Genomic DNA, 15,560 nt, shown 5'->3' with positions numbered 1-15,560 from the left:
ACACAGCTGAAACAATACTTGTGCCAGCACCAGGAAAAATAATAATCACTGAATCATTCTCCAGCTCCTGTTCTTCAACCCTCGCCTCTTCCTCCCAGGTATCAGGTTGGGGCATTGTATTAATTAGCCCCTGATATTTGGGAGGGATGAACCCAGCACAAACGCAGTCCCAGCCCCTCTGAGTAGGAATAACTAAACAGATGCAGAAGAACGAGCCTGCAGAGCGAGCAACTGTGTGCACGAGAAGCTTAGCATCAAACTCAAACTGCATTGCCTCACCCACACTTTAACAATGCCTGTACAGAGAAGCCACTGAATGGAACAGTCCCACATCTCTCGTGTCCGTGGTAAAAAAGAAGAAGCGTCAGTATTTGAAAGATCATCAGTTCAACAGCCAAGCGCTGAGCCCTCCATTTCACACCTCACGCTGTCTGCAGAGATCCAACAGCCACGATACTGACCCAGGCAGCCTATCTCCCCAGGCTTCTCAGCTCTGCAATGCAGCTTTCTTAAACATTGAACAAGCCTGCTGCTCCTACACCACCTGCCAGTGCCAACGATGAGAGAGTTTTTACATTGAAAGCCTAATGCCATTAATCTGGTTAAAGAGAGCAGGCTCGAAAGCCCGTGCATTCAGCAAAACACACTGATAACGTCACATCTGCAGCAGATTTTCTTGTGTTAATAACTGTCTGGCAAACAAACAAACCAAACTGCAACGCGGGTTCTGGGCTGAAGGTTTCTGTCATCCCCAAAGAAGAGTTTTCAAACTCAAACAGATCCAAATACCCTCCTGTATCGAGCTGATGATTTTTAAACCAACCCACGTTTGCGGTCCTCTCAGCCTGGGAGAACACATTCATTTAGATCTCTCAGCAGCGTAACGGACTTTGAGAGGGCAAAGGAAGGCTCCGCAGAATTGTTTGATAGATCCTCTAGTGGAGTTCTCTGCAGGGCGGATGGTGCAAATTCATCCCCATTGCCAGTTTTGCACACTTTTGGGGTGTCAGCCAGGTAACCAAATACACTATTATGAAGTTCGTTCCTTCCAAAAACTCCCACACTCACCCACAGCTTTGCCCTTATTTTTTTGCCAGGCCTTTACAAGCACTCTGAAAAGCCCACGAAAGCTTATGCCCAAATAAATGTGTTCATCTCTAAGGTGCCACAAGGACTCCTCGGTTTTTTTGCTGATACAGACGAACACAGCTACCACTCTGAAACCTGAATAAAGAGCAGAAGCAGCTCTCAAAGTGATTCTTCTCCATAGCTTTGCTATCCAGGTATCCTGCCGTGTGATGGGGATAGTTACTTCCATTCCACTCATGCTCACACACACAATTACCAGGCATCTGATCCAAGGGTTTTCTAATCCATTTCTGAAGATATGGTCTCCATTAGCATTGAAATATGCCATTGTCCCACAAGTCCATCTACAAGTGTATTTAACAGGTTTAATCCTACCAACAGAGCATCCTACTTGAATTCAACTGCGTGACTTCACTATCAAGCCTGCACTTCCCAGCTAAAAGTGTGCTCACCAAAGCCCATAGCGCAGGGACTAATGACACCACATCCACTGCCGAGAGACAGTCAGGGTTGCAGGATTGCTCTGTACAAAAGGCTCAGCACAAAGGTAATCTGATCGAGCAGATAGGGCTAGCAACATAGCACACTTCCCCTGCGATATTACATGGAAAAATCCATGCACACAAAGGGCCAGAAGTGATTTGGATCCAAGTTCCATATTACCTAAAAGCACCCAAGTTAGAGGGTATTTAGGTAACAGAATCTGGTTTTGACCCCGCTCAGATTTTCAGAGATGGGCCAACATATTGTTCTGAGAGGTGTCACCAGGTGGTGCTGTTACACGTAGTCTTCCAAGATCTTTTTCTTCAGGTTGGAGCAAATGTTCAATCTTGGGGAGATATGCGGTGTGGTGTTCTTCATTTTATAATGCAGAGGATCAGGTTAGCGAGCTATGCAAATAGCAAGATAGTTTGGTCTCTGCTTTGGCCTCTGATTAGAGTCAATTCTTGAGGCAGAGTTGCTCCCAGAGAACTGGGCATTGTTTTGGGCTGAGATCCCTGAAATAAGAGATTGCTCTGCCTGCTGTTTGACCTTCTCTATTCCAGGACTGGGGTAAGTGTGTAAATAAAACACGTTATCCTTATCTGTATATATTTCAATGACCTAACTGCTCCCCTCCAAAAATTAGGCTGTTAAAAGTGGTTTCCCTGTGGTATATACACGATCTCCTACACTGTAGTTGTGTATATGAATTGATCTATGTACCATATAGAGGAGATCTATTGATACATAGAATATCTATTAGCCTAGATTTCTTGAGTAGAGCAATGAGATGGAGAATTGAAGCCCTAATATATAGAACAAGCTTCTCTCTAACTAGAAGGGCATTTAAATGATTTGTTCATGCGGGGGAGGCTTACATTACAGAGCAAGTGGTTTACAAACTTGAACAAGTTTTGTGTGGCCCCACTCATCCCCACTATCAATTACCTTTCCTCCCAGGAGCTAAGTGGTAAGAATTAGTTAGCTACAAGCTGAGGAACAGACCCAAAAGTATTAAGGCTGGTGTATTTTAGCATCACAGCAGTTACCCTGTGGTTAGGACTATGAAAACCACTTGATTCCAACTCCTTCCTATTATAACTTTCTCAAATTAAAAATCCCTTTAGGACAGCAAGTGATCATGCTTTGTCTCTGCTCAGCGAGAAATGATTTTAGAAAGTTTGGGCATACCGGGATAAGTTGATTTTGGATCACACCACTGGAAATAGCCATGGTGAAGGGTTTTGTTGTTGTTGCTGTTCTTTAAAAAGAGCCAGACATGTTCCATTATCTGAATTAAATTGAGGTAGCCAGGTCAAACCCAATTCAGCCGAGCCACACCAATTTACATGAGGATTGGGCTCAAACAGTCTATTGCGGGCACTTTTTCTTTACAGCACTGGAGAAATTCACAGTTAAAGCCAAAGCTTGTTTGCAGGGACAGCACCAAATAGCCTCACTGGTTAATTCTCAGCAGATGGCAGTGTCTCGGGGTCATTTCCCAGAGCCACTTGAGCAGAGGACTCTGTCCTTTTCGGCAGCCACTGGCAGACAGCAGGGGGGGAGGAAGGGAGGAAAAAAGATTTATAGACTCAGACTTTATGGCCAGAAGGGACCATCGTGATCATCTAGTCCAGTGGTCACCGACCAGTCAACCGCGATAGGGTTGCCAACCCTCCTGCAGCCAACCTGGGAGTTCGGCCACTAACAGTCCGGTGGCGCAGTGGGGCTAAGGCAGGCTCCCTGCCTGTCCTAGCCCCGTGCCGCTCCCGGAAGCGGCTGACATGTCTGGCAGCAGTTCCCGTAGCTCCCATTGGCCGCGGCTCCCATTCCTGGCCAATGGGAGCTGCGGGGGAAGGGGGGGTGCTTGCGGACGGGGGCAGCATGTGGAGTCACCTGCCCCCTCCCCCCAGGGGCTACTGCCGGATATGGCGGCCGCTTGTGGGAGCAGCATGGGCTTAGGGCAGGCAGGGATCCGCAAATCCTTGGTTGTCACCTACCACCTCACACTGGAACCCATATGAGGCACCATCAAACAACTACAGCCCATATTCGATGGGGACCCCATTGAGAAAGAAATCTTGCCTGACCCCCCACACACACACACTTCTGGCCTTCACACAACCCCCCAACCTCTCCAGGCTCATCAGCGGAAGCAAGTTCCCCACAGACCAGGACACACCAACTCAAAGCAGCACCAGGCCTTGCCAGAACAACAGATGCAAAACCTGCAACCATAGCTCCAATGATCAACACCCCCCACAACACACTTTTCAAGATCCATGGGTCCTACACGTGCCTATCACATACTGTGGTGTCCCTCATCCAGTGCACTGGGGAGGTGAAACCAGACAATCACCGCACTCTCAAATGAACTCACACAGGAAAATGATAAGAGACAAGAATACCACATCACTGGTGGGTGAACACTTTCCACAAAGCGACCATTCTACATCGGACTTATCAGTCCTCATCCTCCAAAGGAAACCTGAACACCACTTTCCAAAGACGAGCCTAGGAGCTTAAATTCATTACTCTGCTAGATATTGAAAATCATGAACTGAACAGAGACACTGGATTTATGGCTTATTACGACAATCTGTAACCCACTAACCCCCCTTTCTGTCCTAGGGCTGTAAGGGTTTTAATGGACCACTTCACCTTGAATGGTCCCCTAGAAGTACCATTAACTACTTATGCTGAACTATCTATTTGCTCTCGTACTTAGCTGTGACGCTCTCAGCACCCTTCCCAGACCGGAAGGAGAGCTCCTCTCTCTCACCAACAGACGTTGGTCCAATAAAGATATTACCTCACCCCTCCCCCTTCTCTCTGGCAGCAAGGAAGTCATTTAGGCTAAAACTTTCCCAAGTGGCCCCTGATTTCAGGTGCCCAATTTGAGACAGATGGAGCCCAATCTGCAGAGGTGCTGAGCACCAGCAGCTCCCGTTGACTTCAGCTGGAGGTGCTCGGCACTTCTGAAAATTTTCCCCCTACCCCCCCGTGTCTCAAGATGGGCCCCCAGAAAGTGAAGGATCCTCAATCAGGGGCCACTCAGGAAGATTTTGTCCTTATTCTCTCATAGACATTAAGGTCAGAAGGGACCATTATGATCATCTAGCCTGACCTCCTGCACAATGCAGGCCACCGAATCTCACCCACCCACTCCTGCAATAAACCTCTCACCTATGTCTGAGCTACTGAAGTCCTCAAATCATGATTTAAAGAAAGACTCTCTGTACCTCTGGTTTGCTTGCCAGTAAAATGGGGACGCTACCATACTTACCTATCCCGTGGGGGTGGGCTGCGGGCACTTGATTGTGATCCACAGGAAACAGGCCCTGCAGAAGTGCAAAGGATCATGAGTAATCACCAGCATTAGAATCCCTGCAGGCTACAAAAACCCAGCCATTTCTACAGGCTCCTGAACTCGAGCACCCGGAGTACGAAAGGGTTACAAGCCTACAATGCAGCCACCACTGGATCAATTCTCTGAGCTTGAAGGACAGCAAATGTGACGGCCATTCAGTTAAACAACAGGAGGACTAATTTCATGGCTACTCTTGCTGAAAAATCGCTGGAACGCTGCCCAGCCCATCTCTAACTGTGCGACCGCAAGGGTGTAACACGGCTCCCAAAGCACTTGTGCAAAGGTACCGCTTTAAACAAAATAAGCCCGTCTCACATAAATATCCCTCAGGCACACTCAGATCTTCGCCACCTGTTTTCTGCCCTCCTGTTTTCTCTTTGTTCCTATTCAGATCCAGAGGGACCCAATAGGGATCACAGTGCTAAGGAGTATTCCTCCTGCAAAATAAGCCTTGGTGGATACTGGTATACGGTCCTCTCCTTGCGACCTCTCCAGGATTTATCTTCCTGCATTTTGCATACCAAGTTCTGCAGAAAGAGATTTAACGAGCAGCTCTACGGCAACAGATTTTGGGGGATAAAACCCTCCCCGTACACTTCGTTTTATGGGTACCCCCTGATGGGCGTAGGTGACTATAGAAAGGCAAGAGAGACTATTAGGCCAGGTCTATACTACAGACGTATGTCAGTATAACTACATCGCTCGGGGTGTGAAAAATTCACCCCCCAAGCAACGCAGTTACACTGACCTTAACCCCGTGTAGACAAGGCCATGTCAACAGGATGGCTTCTCCCGCTGCCATAGTTACTGCCTCTCAGGGGAGGTGAATTACCTACGCCGACGGGAGAGCTCTCTCCCGGCGCATAGGAGCATCTTCACTTAAGCACGACAGCAGCATCAGTACATGGCACCGATGCAGCGTTTGACATGTAGACCTGCCCCCATTCTGCTCTCACTTACAGTGGTGTAAATCAGAAGTAACGCCACTGAAATCTTATTCACTCCAGACCAGCGCCACTGAAGTTAATGAAGGAACACCGGTGTAAGACCGGAATCAAGTCCAGAGAGATTTAGCTAATTCCCCTTTCCATACCCCCGTCTCTTTTGTTTAGCTAATGCCCTCTTGTTGGCATACGACTTCATTTACATAGCATGCGACATGCGGAAAATGTCTCTTTTCCATCAGTTTCCTGTCAGTCTCTAGACAAAATAGAACAAAGGCAGCTAAGCTGTGGTGAGCAGGACATTTTATTTAAGCTGTGCAGTGACATTTTTCAAGTAACTCCTTCACAAACCAAACACCATTAGAATGCTGTCATGTGAATGTTCTCCAGTTGATTAAGAGCGGGGGGGGGGGAACAAATCAGTCCTTGGTTCATATGACTGATCTGTGAGTGCTAGGCCTTGGGATCTCCAGCAAGACAATATTACGATGTAATTTAAGCCTGCATCATATTATTAAACCTGATGGCAGCATTACAGTTACTTGTCTCAAAGCTGGCTCGAAAGCACAGCTCAGAAGCAGTTCACTGCACGGCTATAATGCGCATCGCTGGATGCCAGCTCCTGCAGGGTAGCGAAGGCACCATGGCAAAAGGAGGGGGCAGGGGGAAATCACTCACAGAGCACCTGATGCCTGCCTAGAGCTGCGAAAATTAATTGGCTTTATTTTAAAAAAAAAAATTACATTCAGCAAAATGAAAGCTCCACAATCAGGTTGACACTGGATTTGTACAGGGAGAGAAGATTTGGAGACAAATGTTCAAGGGAGCCTTAGGAGAGGTCTGTCTGCAGAGGATTTGTAGGTGCATCTGATCGTCAACACAGATCGGGTAAATGCACCCGCAAACCAGGGGTCACGGTACCCCGGTGCATGTGCCATTTGGAGGGTCTTTTGAAAAGGGATCTCTTGGCAATATCTGGCTGCAGTGAAAGGCGCTCTCAGATACTACCGTCTCAGTATCTCAATAGCTGCCTTTCAGCCCCAGTGACCAGGAAAATGAGGAGAGAGCCAAGACCACAGAAAAAGAACACATTACAAGGTGGAAGAGAGAAACCTCAAGTGCCCTCCAAGAATTGACTTTTCCCTTCTCTGGTTTCCAGCTCCCTGTTGGCCCAGTAACAATTTTGTCAGCGGCTGGCCTGGGTCAGATATTAAAACAATCCAGAAATATAATCCTGCTGCCTAGACTAGAAATATCAGCGTGATGGTGCAATGACTGTGCATGGAGGACAAAGTCCAAAAGATGGCAACATTCAGTTCATCATCCCATGGTGATCCAGTGGCCAGCAAGGTACTGATCTGTTTAAAGTTTACCCACTTCTGCAGGCAGCTAGAAGTATTAACAGAATCGTTATCCTGAGATCAGCAGCTGGAATGAAGCCAGAAGACACCCCACTAGTCCATCAGAGTCAGGGACATAAATCAGCCAAGCTAACACCCACGGGAGTTGGTTTCCCAGGAAATCTTAGGTTTTGTGCCAGAGGATTAGGTGGGGTGAGAGGGGTGTGGTGGGGACAGGACCACCATTTTCTCTTTCAACACCCAAAAAACACAGAAGCAAAAATGTTTAATTTCGCGCAGATTTTGCCCTGCCCTTCCCCGATCAGGATTCATAAACAGAGCAGTACGTGGGCAAAAAGGGGGCCATACAAAAACATTTTGATTCCATTTCAAGAATCCCCAAATACTAAGCCCTGTTCACAAAGTTGGACGGAGGAGAAAGAGCTGTTCCTTAACATAGCAAGGCATTTGTTGTGATGGGGTCAATAAATGCCACACTGGGCCTGACGGGATTAAAAGGCAATACAGGGCCCTGGTAGACCCACCCCTCCAGGCCTGCTGAGCTGGAAGGGTGGGTTAAAAGGAGCTCAGAAGCCAGGCAAGGGGAGGGTGAACAGGCTATTCCAGAGAATTCTTCCCCAGGAAGCCAGACAGAAGGTGGAGCTGAGAGGGGACCACAGGGTGGGTTAGGCCACTAGGCAGAGCCTTCTCCAACCATCATCCCCTTTGAGAACCAGCAGGTGCTGCTGCTTTGGACTATGATCATAGGTAGGAAGTAACCCAGGGTGGCACACTTAGACTTTCTCCAGAGAGGAATCTGCCAGTTTTACTTCCCGCAGAGCCCCCTGGGGAGGGAGGCCCTGGGTCCCTCTACCATGCCCCACTTAAGGGCAAAGACCCAGATGCGACAAGGGAGGCCCAAACGCTCCCAGCCTAGGGTCCGGAACCAGGCACCACTACTGCCCCCTGAGAGAGAGACAGAGGGCAGAAGTCAGATGTGCTAATCTCCAAGCCCCCTATCACACGTTATTTTCCCAGCCTTACAAACCCAACACCATAATTAGTACCAGTGGTGACCCTTGTTCACAATTTCATTGAAAAGCCAAGGAATGACTCGAGATGGACCGGGAAGCACCACTTTGAGAGACATGCAATTGCTTAGACTCCTGCCTACTCAAAAATGAAGCTCTCTGCTTGCAGTGATTCATTACTAGCACCAATTATGCTGGTAATTTTCATCACAGATACCTGTGTACCAGGAACAGACTGAAGACACTCCGGTCATTCCATAAGGATCAACAGTTGTCAAATAGTAACTTTTAGTCACTACTAACTTGCATCCTATTCAAAGTGATGATGAAGCGTTGAAAGAGTCACATGTCATTTTCTGTCCCCTGACCAAGGCAGCCTCTCAAATCACTCCTTTAAACCCCAAAAGAAACTTCAGATCAATGATAGTTATTTTTCCAGTCAACCACATAGACTCCATTCCTAACCAATATGTCCAGCCCGTGCAGTTTCTTTCATCTTGCACGGCTTAATAAACTTAAGATCAGCAGGAATTTAAATTTACACACACACACAGCTCCAAATATTTGCTCATATCCAACTGCAAGGCTAGCAACAGCCAACCAAATTCCATCTTTAAACTCCCCAGAATCAAATGATGTACCATAGCCAGCAAGAATCAAAAATATTTTCAATTCAGGTGGTCTCTTTTTTGTAATACCTGTGAATTTACAAAGACATTACAAAAAGAGCAATTATTACTGGGAAATATAAATCAGGTACAACACAGAGATATTATGTATATCCAGACCAGTTCCCTTCTTTCTCACTCACACATACAAAATACTTCACAGGTAACAGAGAGACAAATCAAGGCCACCATTTTGTTGAGCATCCTCAACTCTCTCTGGAGTCAGTGGAAGCGGAGGGTGCTCAGCAGAAGACTCTAACCTAGGGCAGCGGGGGAAGGAAGAAGAGTCGTTAGGTGTCTGTATCACTCCGTAGCACCATTTTTTTTATTTTTTTTTCAGGAAAAGGAGCCAAAATCACTGAGACCAAGTCTAGGTTCTCCGGGCTTAGGGATATTTTGAGGCCTAATTCAGGTAATTTATTACCACCTACTGTCCTACTCCATTGATTGGGGCCAGTGCCAAATGAGGCTGCTTCTTTTCATTTATGTGAATTTCATGCTGTTGAAAAGTGCCAGATTCCAGCCTAGAGTCCCCTATTTAACCACAAGCCAGGCAACATCAGTGTAAACTTCCCCAGTCCTACCCCTCATAGCCTGACCTGGATAGAGGGGAGTTTAGTGTCCATGTCCATTCTGACCTCAGATTCTCTACTGAAGCTACCATTGGGGTGCCAGATGTGTTACAGACATCTATCCATCAGGGATATCCCAGGGACAGCACAGGGCCACCAGATGTTAACAGCTGTAGGCCACTGCTGATGTGAACAGGTGACATGGAGAAAGAAGAGCTCATGCTCAGTTACCAATTGCTGGAGCTATTGAGTGCTACTTCTGCAGATGACCGAGACGATGCTGGAATGAGCCAACAGCCTGCTACTGGTACAGAGTCTCCTTTCCAGAGATGCCAGAAGATATCAGAGCCCTGCAGCAAACAGCAGCCTGGTGAGAGAGCTCACAATGAGGGCAGTTAGAGGATTAACTGAGCGTGTCCATGCTGGCTTAGCAGCACTTGGGATTCAGTGATCGTTTCAGCAATTCCTAATTCGGGCCCAAGCCTAAAGCCCTTACTCTGTTTTACTCCATCCCCGTCCCTGAGGAAGGACTGAATCTAAACCTCATGAACTGCCCCTTATATCATAGCTGAATAGCAGCACCATGAAGCCCTAGGAGCGGATGAACAATGTGTCCTCCAATCCATCCCAGCATCAAAACATTAACAAGATCTATTTCCATGCTACATTACTGCACAAGCTCTGGCTATAAGTAAATAAACCCAATTATTCATCTGTTCTCCTTGTCATATCCATTGTGGAGAATTCTCCTCCTAGCTCTGAAAGCACAATCTCACAAGGGGGGGGGAGGCGGGGGAGGGAATCAGTCTACTCGGTGCATAGACCTCAGTATCCAGGAACAGCATAACACTGACAAAGTTCAAAGTATAGAAGCATTCGGGTAGAGCCATCTGGTTCAGATGGTTAAGTGGCAGACCAAACAAACGTTAATAGCTGAAACCTAGCTATTTGGTCCTTCGATTTTATTGATTTAAATACTGCCTGCATGCCTGCTGGAGAACAAGACAAATAAGAAGGCACAGAGAAGTTAAATAACCATGGCCTGATTTTAAATTACCTAGTTATGCTAGAAGGTTTAGCAGCATTACCACATTCCACTTGCTTTACTGCTGCATTTTGCCCACAGGAGTTAAGAGACTATGATCCTGATGGTCTTTTTTAAAAATGCCCGTGCAAGCTTTTGCACGCTCAGGGAGCATGGTGGAGGAGATACACTAGCAGAACAATTGAACAAATTTGAGAGCTACTGCATTAAAAGCCTTGGTTGAATAGGAGGCCAGGACCACTGCAATACACAAATCAGACTAGTGAACTCTCAGTTCCAGCCGGGATGGGGAGGTTTCTACATGGCCACCAACGTTATCATATTTTAAATGGTGTAGCGTTAGGTTGAGTTTGCCGTGATCAACTCTGATACAGTAACTACTGTTCGCTCTGTGCAATGTTCGCGCACCATTTGCTGTTTGCACTAAAATAGGAAGGTAAAGGATATCTGGCGTATTTAAAAAAAAAATCTAAGTTGTTGGACAATTTTCCCCTCGCTATATTTTGCATTGATCACCATGATCCCTGTATAACCACAAAATCCATGATCAGCATTTCTTTGAGACAGGAAATAGTTCATTCCCTCTGTCTACATTAAACTAGAATAATACTCTACAACTCATGCACAATTGGAGATGCTAATTTCACATACAAGTCCTGTTCTTTTGTAAAATCTCATGCTTTGTGAAACCAGTTTGTTAAAATCTGGGGTTGGGTGGGGGGTTTCTCTTTTCTTTTCCTTTTTTTAAACAAAAACAAAGGTTTTGATAAAAAAAACACCAGTAAAACAAAATGGTTACGTTAGCCACATCTGCAGCGTTTTACCTCCCTGGAAATACTCCTAGAGCAGAAGTAGCCTAGCTCTTAGGCTGCTGACCAGTTTACATCACATCCATTCTCAAACTTTCACTACATCCCTCTATTTGCTAGGTGCTCCCCCGCAATACAGAGAATCAGGAGGTGCAATGAAAACATGCTGTCAGCTGCTTTCAACGGTTACATAAGAATTCTTTTTCTTTATGCTATTTCATTAAGCCCCCCAAACTCACCACCCTTAGGACCATGAACTCTGCAACATTCTCACCATGGCAACAATCTTCTGCCCCTCGAGAAAGACAAGCCAGCCAGCCAGCGGCAGAGACACTAGAGAATCTACAAGGAAAATGGACAGACAATTGCTACTGAAATCCAGGCAGGATGACCCCCTGCTCTGCTGAATTTTAAAATCCACCTGTTTCCTTAGACTGCACACATTTTTCATAGATCCATTTCCAAGGGCTAATGCCCCACCCTTAGCACTTCCCCCGATCTCAGATCTTTAGTCTCCGAAGCGAAAGACTCTTGTTCATACCTGTCTCACGCATGGAATATTCAAAATATTGGAGTTTAAACCTTGCCAGAGTTTTGGTGCAGGCGACAAGCCCCATCCACCACTCGCTCTCTTCCTTACCCTTCAACCCAGATTTTTACATGTGTTTAATATTTTAGCCACTAGAGTTATTTGCATCCATTCTTCCCCTCTCCCCCCGCCCCACTCACTTCAATTAGAGAGGGTGAGGTCTCGTTTTATGAATTAGAATAGCGAAAACAATAATGAAGCCTCAAAGGTTGATCTGGAACAAATGCACATCTGATTTCCCCCGGTTCACTGGAGCGAGATTAACCCATGAATTACTGATGGGCTGCAAGGTTCATTTTCTGTCCGGCGCAATCAGCATCCTCCTCTCCGCGAGCAGTTTTAAGACCCGGGCATCTGGTGCGTAAAGGACCCAGAATGCGGGACCTTCCCAGATGCTGACTCGAACCCGCTCCAGGCGCCAGTCAATCCAGCGCGCCCACCCCGCGGCAGACGCGGGAGCTGGGACCCGTCTGAAATGCCAGGGCTAATTTACAGGGGGGCTAGCAGACGTTACAGGCGTTCAGACGGGGATCCCCCCGCACCCCCTTTCCCAGGGGGGAGCCCAGCTCAGCGCGCAGCGGCTGCTGCAGGGACGCAAGAACAAAGGCACCATTCAAACGCTCCTAGACAAGTTTGGCCAGCGGGCGGGCGGGCGGGCGGCACCCCCCAATTCCCGAGCGTCTCCCCGCACAGCCCCAGCGGGGAACGCACCGCACCCGCCGTCCCCACCCTCCCGCGGGGGGACAAACCCCGCTCCGCGCCAGCCCACTCGCTCTCCAGCCCCGGCAAGCGAGCCGGGTCTGCCGCCGAGCTGGTCCGGCTCCCCGCAGGCGGGCCCGTTTACCAGGGCGGCGCCGGCCGGGAGGCTCCGCGGAGTTCGTGCCGCTTCGCCCCGCAGACACAGCAGCGCTGCCCGGTGCGCGCAGGGCGCAGGCGGCTCCAGCCCACACCCCACCCCGGGACCCTGGTGCGCGCAGCAGGCCGGGGCTGAGCGCAGGAGGCGGATCGGGGACCCCCCGCCCCTTGCTCCGCCCGGCAGCCCTGCTGCAGAGCTCCAGCGAGCCGGGGGCGCCTCTCCCAGCCCGGGGAAGGGCTTTGCCAGCTGCCACCGGCGGGGGGTCAAAACTGGCCCCAGACCGATTCCAGCTGGGAAGTCACGCCCAGGGCCAGGCGAGGTGGGGGGGGCAGGGAGTCTTGTGTCCCCCCCCCCCACACACACACACACCCTGAGCCAGGCTGCTGGGCTCTTGGGACGTGTCACTGCCTTGCCTCGCTCCCCCAAGGAGGTGCTGGGGACAGGGGGGTGGGGGCTCAGGGCCGCCCAGGCAGCAGGGGAGGGGAGGGGAGGTGACCAGGGGAGCTGACGATCAGAACAGCGGAGGGTGTTTCCCTCCCACTCACCCCCTTGGCTCCAGACACACTAACAGCTTCAGCCCCAGCAGGAGGACACGATGAATAATCGCCTCGCCCCCTCTCCGGCCTGAATCGGGGCTTAACTTGTGCCAGGGCTGAGTCCCAGCCCCTCTGGGCTTGGCCGTTCATAGCCCCAGCCCCGCCTCTTTCGTTACAAGTTAAGCACTTGCCTGAATGCAGGGAGGGGTCTGCAATCCTCTCTCACAAGCAGTTGTCCCGTTGTTTTGCAGGGCGGTAGCTTCGGAGAGTCGCTGTACCCGCCCGCAGGGCCCCAGACTGCACCCAGGAACCCGGACTGCCGCTTCCCCACAGCTGGGAGTGAGGGAGGTCGCTTGCTCCAAGGTAGGTCGACCTGCTAGAGAGAGGAGAGCGCCACGGAATTTGGGAGTGATGCTCTGTTCTGTCCAGTCTGCTCCAGCCCCCGGAAGGATCAAGGGGCCACATTTCCAAAAGCATCTAAAAAAAAGCCATTTAGGAGCCTACATCCCTTTTTCAAAAGTGACTGAGAGAGGTAGGTGTGAACCTAAGTGACACTGACATTCAGTGAGAGGACTCCCAAGTAAGTAGGTTCCAGCACGTTCTGGCCCTTCTGAAAATTTCACCCTAAGCACCTTTCAAAGTGTGGGAAATTTAATCAGGAATGAGGCACCCCTTGTGCCAGAAGAAGAGTGTCCCCTTATGGGGTCAGTCAGGAATAGAACAAGACAAGCCCTTAGTGAGTAGAAGGAATCAGAGGATTAGCACTGTTGTCTCCTCTCTTTCCCCCTTTGGTTCTGAGCCATCTTTAATATGCTGTTTGGTTATAGCGTTGTGGCTATAATCACTACCCCCTGCCTCCCTTAGAAACCAGCTGTTTCATCTCAGTGGGTTGCCTTATCACATACTTTAAACAAACCAGACCTTTGCTCAGGTCATTGGATACTGCAGCTGGCCCCAGTTTGGAGTCATAATCTGGATCAAAGTGTTTAACTGCTCCTTCCTTACAAAGTGGAGGGAAGCGCTAAATCAGAGGTTCTCAAACTGGGGGTTGGGACCCCTCAGGGGGTCGCAAAGTTATTACGGGGGGGTCAGTCTTCACCCCAGACCCCACTTTGCCTCCAGCATTTATAATGCTCTTAAATATATTAAAACGTGTTTAATTTATGGGGGGGGGTCGCACTCAGAGGCTTGCTATGTGAAAGGAGTCACCAGTACAAACGTTTGAGAACCCCACTGCGCTAAATGAATAGCATGCTTTCCAAGGACTACATCACCCTCTGCAGCTTCCCTTGACTGTTGGGTCATGCTGAGACAAAGCAGGCTGGATTGTCTGAGGTCAGACTTACCCTGACCTCTACCTCTAGGTCGGTCAGTGGAGATCTCTACGCCTGAAGTGACACCTGCTCTCATTGGCAAACCACCCCCAGCCTGGGGTATTTTCCTGCCTATTTCCTGCGGTTCTCAGGACAGGAGGCTGCAAGGGCACGGCGCCCTAACGTACGTTGTGGCCTGTGCACTTTCTGCCTGTTGTCTAGATTGTGAGCTCTCCAGGACAATTATAGCCACCACTTCGTGTTGCGCCAGGAACGAGTCTGTTAACTCCTCACACCAACAGTAATACGGCATGGGGCTGGGTGAGCATTTCAGCTGGGAAGTACGTCTCCTGGAATGAGTTTGCTTGGCCTTCGGATTTTTGACCACAGGGGCCGGGCAGTCCCCTTGTGTGGATTTCCATCCTGGATTCTGCTGCCAGGGATGCACCAGAGCCTCATGCAGATACACACCCTTGCTTCACTGGCAAACCCAGACCTTGCCACCTTAGCCGCCACACCGCTTCTGCTGGTTAGCATTAAACATGATGTCCAGCCCCCCACTAACGGAACAGCAGCCACGTGGATTTAGAGAAGTTGTCAGGGGCCTGAGCTGTTGTTACAAACTATTGAAATTCCTTTGCTTTGGACAAGGACAGCTGGCAGCTCTTCAAGAGCCCTTAAAGGCAGGATTAGCTTCCCTACACAAGGCCCTCCTGTGGCAGCCCAGTTTATGAAAATTATTCTGTCGGGCTGAGGTGGCCTCACCTGGAAGTGACAGCAATCTTTTCAGGATATGATTGATTTTAGTGATGGACAGATCTTAGGAACTGCAGTGGGGCCTGGCTGCCAAGCCAGAGTGCCAGAAGATTAAAACAAAGAGAACCATTGATCCAGTACCCTAGAAGCTGAAGTGTC

General features: G+C 49.0%; 1 protein-coding gene across 6 annotated transcripts in view; it reads right to left on the bottom strand.

Annotated features, from left to right (window-relative positions):
- RPH3A (rabphilin 3A) overlaps positions 1-15,560 on the bottom strand; it is a 150,308-nt gene that overhangs the window by 99,108 nt on the left and 35,640 nt on the right. For 2 of the 6 annotated variants that reach the window (XM_084649347.1, XM_084649352.1), the window contains exons 1-2: positions 12,785-12,870; positions 11,626-11,693 (exon numbers count right to left, since the gene is read on the bottom strand). The exons of 1 other annotated variant lie outside the window; for it this stretch is intronic. The gene's annotated coding sequence lies outside the window, so the exon portion shown is untranslated. Of the gene's footprint in view, positions 1-4,858; positions 4,914-11,625; positions 11,694-11,892; positions 11,963-12,784; positions 12,871-13,341; positions 13,415-15,560 lie in introns of those variants that run through there. 3 more of the 6 variants (XM_084649348.1, XM_084649349.1, XM_084649350.1) reach the window with 3 other exon arrangements.

This window comes from Lepidochelys olivacea, assembly GCF_965140295.1.
Source record: "Lepidochelys olivacea isolate rLepOli2 genome assembly, chromosome: 15".
Taxonomy (NCBI): Eukaryota; Metazoa; Chordata; order Testudines; family Cheloniidae; genus Lepidochelys; species Lepidochelys olivacea.
This window is presented reverse-complemented; position numbering and strand designations above follow the sequence as displayed.